Source organism: Vanessa atalanta, chromosome 8 (assembly GCF_905147765.1).
Source record: "Vanessa atalanta chromosome 8, ilVanAtal1.2, whole genome shotgun sequence".
Lineage (NCBI taxonomy): Eukaryota > Metazoa > Arthropoda > Insecta > Lepidoptera > Nymphalidae > Vanessa > Vanessa atalanta.
In genome coordinates this window covers 2,549,605-2,564,283 of record NC_061878.1, presented here as the reverse complement: position 1 = coordinate 2,564,283, position 14,679 = coordinate 2,549,605, and the positions used below count along the sequence as shown (strand labels likewise).

The following is a 14,679-nucleotide window of genomic DNA, read 5'->3' as shown; positions in this document are numbered from 1 at the left end:
TAATGGACTACCTTTCTATATCAACACCATTATTTGAAAAAAATATATAGCTTTAAGTGCCATGAAAATAAGTCATATTTTGGAACAAACTTCTGCAATTAATCTTTGTTTTATAGTAAGTTACATTTGATTTCCCTGAGGTATTAAGCATTCCATCGATTTATCAAACGTAAAATTAATGAAAACGAATTTCCGCTTTGATAAACCGAGGTTACGTCGCTCGTTCATTATCACTAAATAATCATAAATTAGGAAGCTGAACATCATATAGAAACGCATCATCCCGACACAAAGTCCACAAACACACGTGTATAAACACGTGAATAGTAAACAAAACCAAGAATTACAACTTAATAGTGATATTAAACAAGCAAACAGTAAATAATTCTCTAAAGCGACTCAAACGAAGGCGATAACAGTAATAAGTTATCTGGAATACGTTGACACTTTATCATAATGTTGAAATAAGTCACTAATCTCCAAAACGTTCACAGTGCCGTATCGTTTTACGTTCAAAGTGATAAATTGTTAGAGAATTAGAAAAATAAAAAAAAATTAAAAACATTGAAGAAAATTACAATAAGCGTTACGAGAATTTTATAAACGTTGTTTAGCGGGTATTTAGTTAAACACTTATCTTTCTCTTTCTGGCATTATTGATTGGTCATTCAAAAGAAGAAGACAGAGCATTGTTTAACTAATCAACCAATAATAACAGTTATAAACTGTAAGCTGTTGGTCTAGTGAGTCATATTTGGAACTAGTGATCCAATTATTAAAAAAAAATCTGGTAGTAAACTACATCATGTAGTTTACTACCAGAATTTTTTTTAACACATACATTATAATTATTTCTTGTCATTTTTTTTATTAAGAAATTGCACCCGTGCTACTTCCCGTGCACTAGTATTATATATATATTAATTATATGAATTGATTTATTCCATACTGGTTAAACTTTACTACAACATAAAATAATGAAAACTTTTTACGAATATACGAATATTATTTTATATTTAAAGTGAAACTTCTTTTGAGTGCAAGGATGGTAAAATTTTAAAAGTCAAACTTGTTTTAAAGTAAATTTTGAATGTATAGTGTGTCACTTCTTTCAAGTGCACGGGGATGCACGAGCTTAAGAGTAAATATACATATATTTTTAATAATATCCATAATATATATGACATTGTTATACATTTGCATCTGAGCTAAATCTTTATAACCAGAACAGTACACTTAAAACGAAAGTTAACCTCCAAATTGTACACTATTTGAACAATTGTTAAAAGTAACATAACACGAGGATACCGTTTCAACGACATAGTCGTATAAGCAATTGAAATATAAAAAACGACACATTTAAAATTTAGCCCATTCTCAATACGTTATAAAATTAAAGTAACAGCTTGTTTTTATCCTACAGCTTTGCAAGGGTTAGATATAATTCCATCACGTTACCAGTTACCAGTACGGGTTGAATTCACATGTGGCTGAATTTTATCCGACCCATGCTTTACTTTTACCGCCGTGATGTGATAAATTATAAACAATAATTAATACCGCGATCATCCGCTAAAATTCACCCGTGTTCTATAACCGTGAACCATCTCAGCTCATAAATATGACACACACATATATATATAGTCCATGCATATAGTAATTATAATTATTTACATTAACTTCAAGCTTAAGAGAAGTTTAGTGACAATTTAAAACGATTAAATAAGGTTGTAAACAAAAACAGTATCACCTTTATTTGTAGCGTCATGTTGGCAGAGTTACTGATGATCGCCGACTTGCCAAAACACAATGTGTTCAGTGAATACCACCGCATTCCCAAAACTAATAACGGTCACTATATATAGAAACACCTTATATCCGTTGCTATAAACAACACTTAAAAAACTTTTTAATACCGTAAAAAAATCATCAATAATAATAAAGTAAAAGCTTCGATGATTGAAACGAGACGGTACGTTGCAATAAACTATGTGCAGCTGGAGGTTAAAGATGTCCAAAATGTAATCGATGTCGTTACAAGTGATATTGTAAAGTACACGGTCGTGGACACACTGAGTAAAGTGACCGGCGCGCGCGGTCCCGTCGCCTCATTATTTAATAGTCAGATAAAAGATTATCTATTGAGTCGTCCTCGGTCAATACGACACTAAATTACGTATTTATGATTGAATGGCGAACTGGTGAGATGACAGCGGCGGCTAATACATACATGACGCGATTGATGAACACATTTTTTGTTTAAATTATGCAAGTAGTTATAAAACCGTAATAACAAGATTAAATTCATAATAGTTTCGTAAAAAAATATCGTTCTTTAAACACTTAACCCAACCCTGAGGAAACAACAAAGTTGCAGAAGCGGCTGGTTATAGTGGAACTAACTCGTGCGAATGTTCTAGAAATAGTAATACTTGATAATATTAATTCGCTGTGATTAATCGTTTATATAATTGTCTTTAAATAAAGATATCTCGAATGGACGACATTACACGACAGAGGTCCGTAACCGGCACACATTCTGATGATAAATGTCACTAACGAAGATAACATTTTATCATACTTTGTTAATAAAATCAATTATTTAAGGAAGTAGTCTCCAATAAATACGTCGCAAAAATTTATCAAAACAATTGTAAACGGTTTTTTTAATAATGGTACTTTAACATGTTCATTCATCGGGTTATCGTTTATGTTTAATCTACATCAGTTTAATGGGGAAAAATATACTACTCATTTATATTAATGAATTGAATATAGTCTCTTTTGTCTAAAGTTTACGGTCCGTTGAATAGTCCGCTAGAAAGGTTACAGCAGATTCTATCTTTTATTATAACCAAAGACCTTACGGATTTGTATTCAGATTTTAATATTTCTATTTGTTTACAGAATTATTATTATATGGTTGTTAATGTATCCCTCAGAACAGAAGTTTTCGTAAATGCACAGTTCTATGCTAAGCTTAACTTAATCAAATGCTGGCAAGCGAAATCAATATCTGAGTTGATTTGTTAAAGGATTTAGGTAGAAACAACGTGCATACATAAGCACAGGTTTGCTTTTACGAACGAGCAAATGGGCCACAAGGTAGCGCCTTAAGAAATTTTCTTCCACAAAGCTCTACCACCAAGTATAATTGTAACAATACTGTCATTACAAGAAATCGAGGCAAAAAGGATCGTTAAGGAACGTTCGTAAGAAATTACGAAACCAATGGCTATTCAGATGATGGCACACCTTGGCGATGAGACGATCGCCTGAAAGACATTAAAAATAAAAATATTATTTTACGTACCACTTCGTAATACATGATCTTCCACCGATTCTTGTCAGGTCTGACGTATTTATTTCCGAAGCTGTAGATTACATATTATTAAACAAAGAATTTGACTTGACATTACGTTTGCTTAGATTTTGTTAGAATGTTTGAAAATATATATACTCTGGTGCTATTAAGTTTAAAATACTTTTTAAACTCAAATTATCATTAGTCTATTATCAAGCGGACACTAAACGTCAGCGGTTAAATAGACTTTAAGGCAAAGGTTATCGCAACATATCCCTGATTTCGGACCGAGCGAATAACTTTTGATTATTTAACCGACTTCAAAAAAAGGAAATACATTACAGACGCGGTTAGAGAATTACGTATATATGATAAAAGACTGGATATTTGGATGAACGTGCCTTTATTATATTAAGCTTACATCACACTTTACATAAAATTTAATATGCATGAAACTTATTTAACCTTATTAATTTTGAATACCTTAATTTTATAAGAATTTTTATTTTCTGTACCTATTTTTTTTTTTTATTTTAAATGCTTTATTGACCACCATAAAGTTAATGGGACAAAAGGCGTACTTAATGCCTGAAGGCATTCTCTGCCAGTCAAACTTTAGGTCAAACAGAAAAAACCATGAAGGCGGTAATTAAAAATTAACCTATTACTACTAAAGTCTATTACTACTATAGTCAGTACTATTATTATTTAAATTCAGTGCCAGAGACTCGAGCAGAGTCAAAGTAAATTTTATTCAAAATACTTATATTTAAGAAGTTTAATATATTACTATTCTGTGTTTTGAAGTACATACAATACCTTTTAATAAAAACCCCAATTCGGTTTTATCAGCGCACTTTGTGCTATTTATGGAGTCGGTTTATTTATTTTTTCTTATCAAAATAAATAGCTCTTCTATAATAGCTATAATAAAAACACTCACTTGAATAATACTTTACAGACTCTCTCCGAATTGCTCTAATTTTATTAGTCATATTTAGTACAAGCAGCGTCATATACATACTTTATATAAGACGCTGACTGTAACCTAGATGTTTAATAGCGATCTTGCTTCACCTAATCGTCGAGGTAAGACAATCTTAAAACAAATGCATTGTCTGTTCTAATCAGCAGTGCGATTCTGTAAGAATCTCACATCGTATCTCACTTGTTAAATGTTGACAATCGATTTACAGTGATACGCCATTTTCATACGTGTATGATATAAATTTTATAATTATTATACTCGATATCAAATATTACATTCTGACATTACACGTTCATGTTCTGCGGTGAGATTCGAGTTACTTGTTACAGAATACGCCTACAGCTCGAAATCTTTATCCGTAAGCAACTAATTCTTCAATTATATTGACTACCAATAATAAAAGCTCTTTCTACATAAATGGCTATTAAATTATAAAGAAAATTCAAGTTTATACTAAAACGCCGTACGTGATTTTGGTTCCAATTCTCACTCGACGTTAACAGACGACGTGACTACAATAAATTTGAATTAGTTTTATAAACATTTTTGGTTTAAGGGTAATCATCTAACTTTATAGAAAGTGTTCAAATACGTTAAACTCACTGAAATAACAAATGTTGAATGTATTATGTATGTATATGTACACAACAATAGTAAAGTATGTAGTTCAAGATAATGCCAAAATTGTTTACACGGATAAAAAATGAATGCAAGTTTAAATTGTACACTTATATATACTTCAAATATGATTCCATACGTTCTAACTTATTTTTAATAAGGAATATTATTAAAAGTGTGATTGGTCTTAAATTTTTGAAACTCAGCATCACGAAGTCATGATGCTTTAGGGTTATTAAGGGAAACAAACTCCCTGGTATATTTTTATTTAAACACATGTTATTTTGGAATAATAGAAATATTATTCAAAAAATTCGAACAGCCTTCAAATTATGCCCTACCAAGAAACATTTTTTCCTAAGTAGTTCATTAACGAACTTAACCTTGGCTCTTTTAGTTCCAATGTATGGTAGAATATCGCTGGAGGGGTCTTTTAAGTGGCATTTACGTAACGGCATGGGAAGTCACTCGGAAAAGGTCAAGGTCTTTAAGTGTGTAATTTTTCATTAGGAAAATATATTATTTCATTTATCTGTATTAGTAAATAGTTGCCAAGGTAAAGTGTAAACTACTTGTTTTGCAATACAATCATGAAAATAAACTTCCAATAAAAAGATAGAGTTATTTATACACGACGAGTGACGAATCTCCTAATTTTCCACTCTCTTACCTTACGGGTGGAATCAATTGAGAATCAATCAGCTTCGCTGATTGAAAAGGAACAAACAAAGAAATAAGATCGAATTGACAATCTCGTCCTTTTTAGGGTTCCGTACCCAAAGTGTAAAAACGGGACCCTATTAAACTTCGATGTCTGTGCGTCCGTCTGTCTGTCACCAGACTGTGTCTCAAGAACCGCGATAGCTATACAGTTGAAATTTTCACAAATTATGTATTTCTGTTGCCGCTATAAACCAAATAATAAAAACAAAACAAATATTTAAGCGGGCGCCCATACGACAAACGCGATTTTTTTGCCCTTTTTTGCTCGATATCAATAATAGCAACAGGTAGGCACTTGAAATATTCTCAAAATACTCACTTGTATATTTAATTTAATAATAAATAAAAAAATACATATTCAAGGGGGCTCACACACAAATTTTTTTGCTCGATATCAATAAATTTGTGTACCTGCTGTTGTTTTCCTAGTCAATGGTACGGAACGCTTCATGCTAGAGTCTGGCTCGCACTTGACCGGTTTTTTATATCAGTTAATAATATCAATCAGCTAATGTCAAAACTATTGAAATGTATTTACAAAGTAATATTTCCTGCACGATACTCTAGAACTTCGTTAGGACTCAGTTTAGCTAGCCTAGTTATACCACATTACTATTTTAATAACGGTGCTTCCCGTAAAGTCTTCTTTTAAAATACAATTTCATCAAAGTATACCACGCCAATCACTTACTTCGTGACCTAATTTTTTAACATTACAATGAAAATGATGAAATGATAATAGCATTAATTTTTTTAAAAAAAAAACGTCATACGACAGCGATGCGATGTGGTTTTATGAAGATAATATTAAGTTACCTAAAGCGGTTACAGAAGCACTACCAACTAAACTAAACATCAAATAAAAAATTAACCAAAACCATTTCTTGGAAAATTAAAGTAAAATTAAAGTTACGCACCTTCGCAGAATGGTCAATTTTTTTAACACAGGATTAACGCCTATCACACATCAAAAAAACAAACATACGAATAACATAATAGTAGATAAAAACCACCTAATTATACATTGTTCCAACAATGCTTGAATCTGAAAAACATAGAATTTTTATAAAGCAATAAAAACACGTAATGAAAATATTAACATTGCTAATTTAAATATATACTTAATGTTTGCCAGACAGTGCAATGAACTCTTTCATGAAATTTATCAAAACAGAAGCACCCTAGACTCATTTAAGCGTATCATCTTATTTAATTTAATACAACTTTGTACACGAATTTATTGATCAATGTCTTTATAAAAGTATACCAATGTTTTTTATATTAATCCCGTAAACCATACGCAAACTTCAAAATCTTCGATAACTAAATATTTCATTCGTTTGCATTGACCGCGTTTACCTAATATTACAACCTGCACTTGACTAAGGATGAATGCACTACATATTTTTGCGAGCACGTAATTTCACATGTATTTTAATAAAAAAAGTCGAACACAAAATAATCCAGTTTAAAGTTAACAAATTTAATATATTTGTTATTTTAGTACGGTTCCGCGGTTTGCTAAGAGGTATACAAGTTATTTTCAGCCGTTGAACCACTTTTATTAATAATAAGCTGTCGCCCGCGGCTTTGCTCGCCTTTTAGGTATTGTTTGTCAAGTGTTAGAGATAGAAAAGTAAAGTAATACCTTCCTCGGAGTTCAAGATTGCTTCATACCAAATTTCATCAAATTCGTTTCACATGTTCGGATGGATTGACAGACTGACAAACAGACTGGCAAGCCAGAGTTTCTTTCGAATTTATAATACTGGTATAGATTAATTTTATTACATTAAAAAGTGTTTGCTTTTATTTATATGGAATTGGGATTGCATGTTTTGAATATGGATTTGGACTTACTTATAGCAATATTATATTTTTAATGGGAAAGACTACTTCATAATAAAAACAATGAAAGCGATACGATATCGCCACAATTGCATTGACGTGTGTAGATAATAAATCTTAAGATATCACAATGTATTGCATATATATCTAATATTAATGTTTATCGGGCACTAGCCCTTCCGCCTTTTTCAATCTATTAACTAATCAAGAAATTATGAATCTCCGAAATACGTGGGTATATAGTTTCCTTTTTGTTAAAATTTTCTATATCGTTTATTTCACAAGTATTATTTGCAATTATTTGTAAGTTTTATCTTAACCATTTTGTCATTTTTAAAGTACTAATTTCTGCAATCAATAAAGATTTGAATGAACCGTAAAATAATTTAAAAGTCTTTTAATTCAAAGCAAAGGTTTCATACGCTTGAAGTTTCATGACATGTCAAACACCAATATTGTTTTCATTTCGTGTCATACAAGAGATCCTAATCGAAGATGGAAAATAAACACGTGAATATCTGTTATAAATATTCACCTCAACTTACAGACGATGATATGACTGTCATGTAAAAGACTCCTGACATTGGCTTCGTTCCAACGTGTAAATTTACGAATAATGTAAAATTAATTTTGTTTCCACCACACTTACGTACGATATGCCATCGCCAAAGCTATTTTTTCTTCGCCGTTCCCCATCGTTATCGCATGATAGAGAAGTAGTCAGCACGTTATCGATTCCACAACTTTTTAAACTTCACTGATTATAAGTTAACGATAGCTTTCACCAGAGCCGTCGACTGAATTTACTTATCGTTTTAACTAGTTCAGTTATTGAGAAAATTTACTTTTAATGGCATCGTATAACTGAGTTTATTCTTTGTTTTTAACCCTATAACAAAGTATGCAATGGGAATATGTTATAAAAACTTTTAATTGCAGGCGGTAATGACTTTAGTTCAATTCGGCGCTGAATTTGTTGTTATGTATTGACAAATTACCAAGACTTAAAGCTTAAATAAGTGAAAATAATTTGTCAGATAAATATCGTGACATAACTCATCTAGTACATTAATTTCATGCACGATGTACGAACAACAATAACGTACGTCACACTCATTACCAAAGGAGAGCACTTAAGCAAATTGAAAATATACGTTTAGTTTAACTCGTCGTACGTTTTGTTAAACTCTGTTGCGACAATGAACTAGCATTCTGAACAAGTTTAAAATAACTTGACCTTAATTGATGACTGTTCCAGATCGTTCCTCGTTTCCAATAAACGTATAAGTTCAGAATATTTATGGACCAAGGCTAGTATTTGACAACCTTTAAATTTAAAAAAAATTTATACCCTTTTTTACATTGTTATCGAGAGACATTATAAAAATACTTATACCTCATACAACAAGAGTGAATTTCTGTACATTGAATAGTTATTTCAAAAAAAGATTGCTCATTTTTGATATGGGACAATGAAAAAAAGGGTACAGGTACGCAAAAAAAGCATTCTATTATTTGTGTCTGTCATACAGACACGCTAATCTCGGACACCACTGAACGGATTTCCTTTCGTTTTCACGAGTTATTTATGATCATTATTTGTTGAAGAAACGTAAGTTTATATATATAGATCAACTTGGAGCATCATTTAGGCGGTATTGTTTCAATGACATCGGATGACAGTGAAAAAAGATACTTTATTAAAAGATAATTTTAAATTCGCCGCTTTGCGGATATATTTTCAAAGACACTGTGACGGTTGCCTCCGTGCGTAATAAAATCCGTCTTTAACATGGATGAATTCGCTGGCAAATCAGGTAGAAACATTAAACACCTCGTTTTATTAAGAGATACTTATTGCTGTCAATTTGGTAAATAAATAATGATTAATTATTCATACTCATAGCGATATAAACTTGGTGGATATCCATAATCAGAAATAGCTCTGACCTAAATAGCTGCGGAACTGTGGCGTGTACCAGACGCTCCATACTGCGAACACCTGGCAAATCTGATAGGCATAATTATTGAGTTATTTCTCTTTATTAAATCAAATTGTCAGTCAATGGAATCACAAGTGCGTAATTTGTGCAAAGGTTATTAAGATAAATTAACAAATAGGTTAATTCGAAACGCCATCGGCAGTATATTTTTATTATATCTATCATCTAATTACCCCTTTATATATTACAAACGGTGCTGAATTTCAATTTCTGCATTGTAATTTCAGTTTTTTTTTACATTACATTACACAGCCTGTAAATTTCCCACTGCTGGACTAAGGCCTCCTCTCCCTTTGAGGAGAAGGTTTGGAACATATTCCCCCACGCTGCTCCAATGCGGTTTGGTGGAATACACGTGTGGCAGAATTTTATTGAAATTAGACACTTGCAGGTTTTTTCACGATGTTTTCCTTCACCGCCGAGTACGAGATAAATTATAACCATAAATTAAGCACATGAATATTCAGTGGTGCTTGCCTGGGTTTGAACCTATAATCATCGGTTAAGGTGCACACGTTCTAACCACTGGGCCACATCGGCTCAATTTCAATTTCCGATTATTCGTTCTATTTTCGAAGTTGTTGTTAGTCTGTTGTGCTCATCTATATTCTTTTGAACTCTAGAGTCTTGTTAATTTTCAAGAACTCATCGAAATAATCGACTTTTATAGCGCTAATGAATATTAATTTATTTGAGGAATAATCGCGATCACGAATCAGCAACGCTCATTAAATATTATTTAATTAAATTGTCTGACTTTAACATTTATCAAATGAAGGTCGTCATACCTCATTACTATAGAAAATATTTTTCCTTTATTATCATGATTTCCTTGTATTTTCGCTAATGAAAAGATAATTTAACTTCTACACAATTTAACCGAATTCTAAAAGAAGGAGGTTATCGACTTGGTATTTGTTTTTTTATATTTGTCACCTACTTCAGAACTCTGTCATTTAGGAAATTTGTTTGGTGGTAGTCCTACTCATCATATATTCTACCGCCGAGCAGCAATACTTAGTATTTATGCGTTTCAATTTGAAGGCTATATGATCTAGTGTAACTACAGGCACAGGGGACATAACATCTAAATTCCCAAGTTTGATTGCGCCACGGTTATGTTAGAAATTATTAAACTTTATACGACCCCAATTCCTGTAGTAAGTCGTGACCACTTACAAACTGGTTTATTTGCCTGACTGTCTAACGATAGCATAAAAAAAATAGAATTTTTTTTTAGAAGGAATACTTCCCGCTTGGTTTTAATTAAATTCGAAGAACAAGTGTTAAAGATTTCACATTGGCTACATCAAAAAGCATTGTCTGCCACTCATTGCCTTATCTATTCGGCTTTTTCCTAGACCTATAAATTTGAGGAATAGAAGGTTCCGCGTCCCTTTTTTGCGAACGTTTCTCAATTGACCTTTCATATCAATTGGCCCTAATTACTTGAGACATTCGACGACACATCTCACAATCGACTCGATCCATATAAGTATCTTCTCCTGTTTATTACATCAATAACTTTGAAACGAACTATCCTTAGAACTCACATTGACTTTGGAAAGGGAATATAAAACCGTGACAACTTTATTTATGAACAAATATATATTTACGTATATGAAAGTTATATGTGTAACTTAACAAACTTTTCATACATACTAATAAAATATAGAGGTCATAGAATGTATCAGTCCTAAATACAACAAAACCATACTGAACAGAAGGTAGTGCATTAAATAATGACTTTAGTAAATATTTAGCTTTTAACTCACATGTATTATTAAAGAGCCTTCTTCGGCTATTTCAGTGTGTCAAACTTCACGATAATTGGTTGAAATGTGAAAGCAGATTAACTCACTTTCAATTTATATTAAGAGCAGCGATAATCGTACATAATTAAAAACTAAAAATTTAACGAAATAACGTGCGATGATTTTATGATAATGATATCCTTCCTTTTTTTTTTTTGAAAAAATGATGATGAATGATATCCTTCTGGCCAATATATATTTATTCATTGAAAAAGTTACACCATCAACTTATCACTAAGCACTTAAAATTAATATCTGATGTGGGTAACATTCAAAGTGATACGTCTTTAAAAGTGTAAACAACATTGACCTTCAAAAATATTTTTGATATAGTTTATATGAACCAAACTAACCTATATAAAATATAAAATCAAATTTTAATAACTAAATAATAATTGAAATTAAGATAACAAAGATACAATACTGTACTGAGGAATATAAAAGCAAATTAGAAAATTTAAAAAAGAAAAAACAAAACTTAAATATATTACTTATAAGGTATGAGATGGAATAATGAGATCTTTGGAATGTTTAACAAAATTAGTTTTATTATTATGAAAGATGTTAAAATCGCCGTTACATGACAAGTCATTAAACGAATTCATGAGTCAGTTAAGAAGTGCATATTTACCTGAATTTGTTTTAGATGTCGGAGTACAAAAGGATTTTTAATTAGACGTCTAGGAATAGTACGAGCAACTGATAAGTTGATATGCTTAATTAATTCAGGTGAAGATATGTCACCATGAATTAGTCTGTATAAGGGCAAGATATGAGTAATTTTACGGCGCAACTCAAGCGATATAATTTTAAAATATTATATTATATTGCACTAGTAACACATAAGTTAAGTCCTTAATTACGAAAGTTATTCGATGAAAAGGGAGACTCTTACACGACCGGAAAGATTTTACTAAGCAGGGCCGACTTGCTTAACGTACTTTCCAATTCACCGAAAAGTACACACTATCAAGTACATGCTGAACTGTCCGTGCAGCTACCTAAACATTTTTGATCGAAAACCTAATAATCATTTATAGATTCGGGGGTTGACGTTGTTTGAGCCCATGGATCTCAAGAAATAATAATTTATATAACAAACATTTTTAAACACTAATTATATCGTAATTTTTGTAACGTTAGGATACACTTTCAAATTATTATGTTCAATGTATTAAATTTCAAAGCGACCAGTAAAGCGAGTTAGTATTAACAAAAAATATTAAATTATGATTTTGTAAAACCAATTGAAGATTGTTTACAAGCGAAGCCATGCATAATACCCGGAATCCCATTACGATATTCAATCCTCCGCTTTATCAGAAACACCTTGCTTCACATGACAATGTGTTTATTGTATACCGTACAATGTTTATTATCTTTCAAATAAATATATTACGTGTGAACATTTTAGATTAAGCATTGACTATTGTACCTGAGCGATCATAGACAAAATTACTTACTAATCAATGTGTGAAAATTACACAATACTTATTTCTGATGCTCAACGATTAATTAATCTAAAAAATTTTGGGCAATTGTCATACTGGTATATACGTATATTGAAGCGGTCGATCTATTAGAATTTCCTTTGTTTCTAAATGATCTTTTGAATGGTTTCCACACAAAACAACCTCGACAAATGACGACTTTGGCAAACGACATCGAAATTTTCCCAAAAGAAATCACTGCTAGAATTCGCTCTGACAGTAAAATTATCCAATTAATTTTGTGTTTGGCCGCAATTCTCTGATTGGCTGGTCAGCATTACTTTATAAAAATCGACCGAGAATAATTACCGCCCAAGGAAGCAAGACTATTGCAAATGATGTATTTTTTTAAATCTCGTTTTCTTTCTTAATAATATAATCGTTATTCACTTTAAAAAAAGAAAAATGTGTTGAAGATTTTTTTTATTTCTGACATTTGATTATTAACATTGCTTGTATGGACGTAATTTGAAAGAAATAATTCCATGCATTAATCATTCAAACTTTCTTTCCTTAAAACCCCAATCCAATTAAACTATTTTAGTTAGTACACCAATTAGTACACATATATATATTTAATTAAGACAGAAAAAAACATTTTAGTTCATGGTGAAGCAGGAACCGTAGGATTGCGGGATCAACCGCAGTGCGGATGCCGCATCGATCTCATGCCGTATCCCGGGAATAGGCCCTGTTTCTGAGTACGACTCGTTAACACTACGCAAAATGTCTTTACAAGTAAAGTGATATAATATCAATTATTATTACGACTGCAATTAAATTTACCTGGATAAAATTTTTAGCTTTTTATTGTTATTATAAAAAAAATCATATCACGTTGAATTGTTACATTTTGTATAACGACAAATGAATTAATTCTACTTCTAATATATTTGTACATTTACATAGTACGGTCTTTATGCTCTTTTAAAATCTATCTATTTTCCTCGTTTGTTTTTATATGCACATTTTTAACAGAAACAATACTAACATCTTTTTGAAATAATTCACTGGAACTACCCACAACCCACAATTCTGCCTATAGTTAGACTGGCTCACTTGATACAGGAACACAAAAACACTCAACATTGCTGTTCCGCGGTGAAATATCTGATAAGCGGATGGTACTTAGACGACCTAAACTAAATTGAAGAATTTGATACCTAACGCAAAAATAGATCATATCTGACAGATGCTTTATAGCTTTCAAACAAACAAAACTCCAGTTCCTTCAAACAACAAGTTTCTCATTTTTAAGAAAGATTCGAGCCTATTCCACCATTGCTAAAAAACAGGTTGGTGACTAATTTAGAAACCAGAAACTTCAGATTTTCGTAAAGGTTTTCTAAATATGTTTATGTTTTGTACAGAGATATTTGTGTAATGATTTTGTGTGTTTTATTTCAAGGAACAGCTACCGTTAGTAAACAAAACTGTTTTATTTTTTTATACTTTTTTTTACAGTGTAGACGAAAAGGTTACCAGGTTAAAGCGTTTCTTCCTGCCTATTGAAAAGAAATAAGAAATGATTTTATTTTCTAAATCTTGCGAAGACATAGCTTTCCCACGCACTCTTGGAAGCTCACTTAGTAAACTTATTTTTTTATTCCGTTAAAAAACGTCACAACGGAACCTAAGCTAGTATTTAATTTTGTTGTAAGACGTTTTTTTTTAATTTTTCTCATGATATATGCGTACTTGGAAGATTACCAACACAATCTCGCGTTCCATTGATCCCGACAAGACCATATAATGTTATGTAAACAAGTGTGTGCTTACGTCTGAATTTATTTTTAATGCAAAAAATTGTTTTAACTGTTAATAGTTGTACGGTATATTCCTGATAATTTTTCAAAAACATCCTTATTAATATCATAAATAGGATTACGCT

The 14,679-nt window shown here is 31.4% G+C and overlaps 1 protein-coding gene across 2 annotated transcripts in view; it reads right to left on the bottom strand.

The window, feature by feature from the left end:
- Window positions 1–14,679, bottom strand: part of LOC125065571 — a 38,871-nt gene that overhangs the window by 19,459 nt on the left and 4,733 nt on the right. Inside the window, exon 1 of one of the 2 annotated variants that reach the window (XM_047673254.1) lies at window positions 1,751–2,061. The exons of the other annotated variant lie outside the window; for it this stretch is intronic. The gene's annotated coding sequence lies outside the window, so the exon portion shown is untranslated. Of the gene's footprint in view, window positions 1–1,750; window positions 2,062–14,679 lie in introns of those variants that run through there. 2 annotated transcript variants of the gene reach the window in all.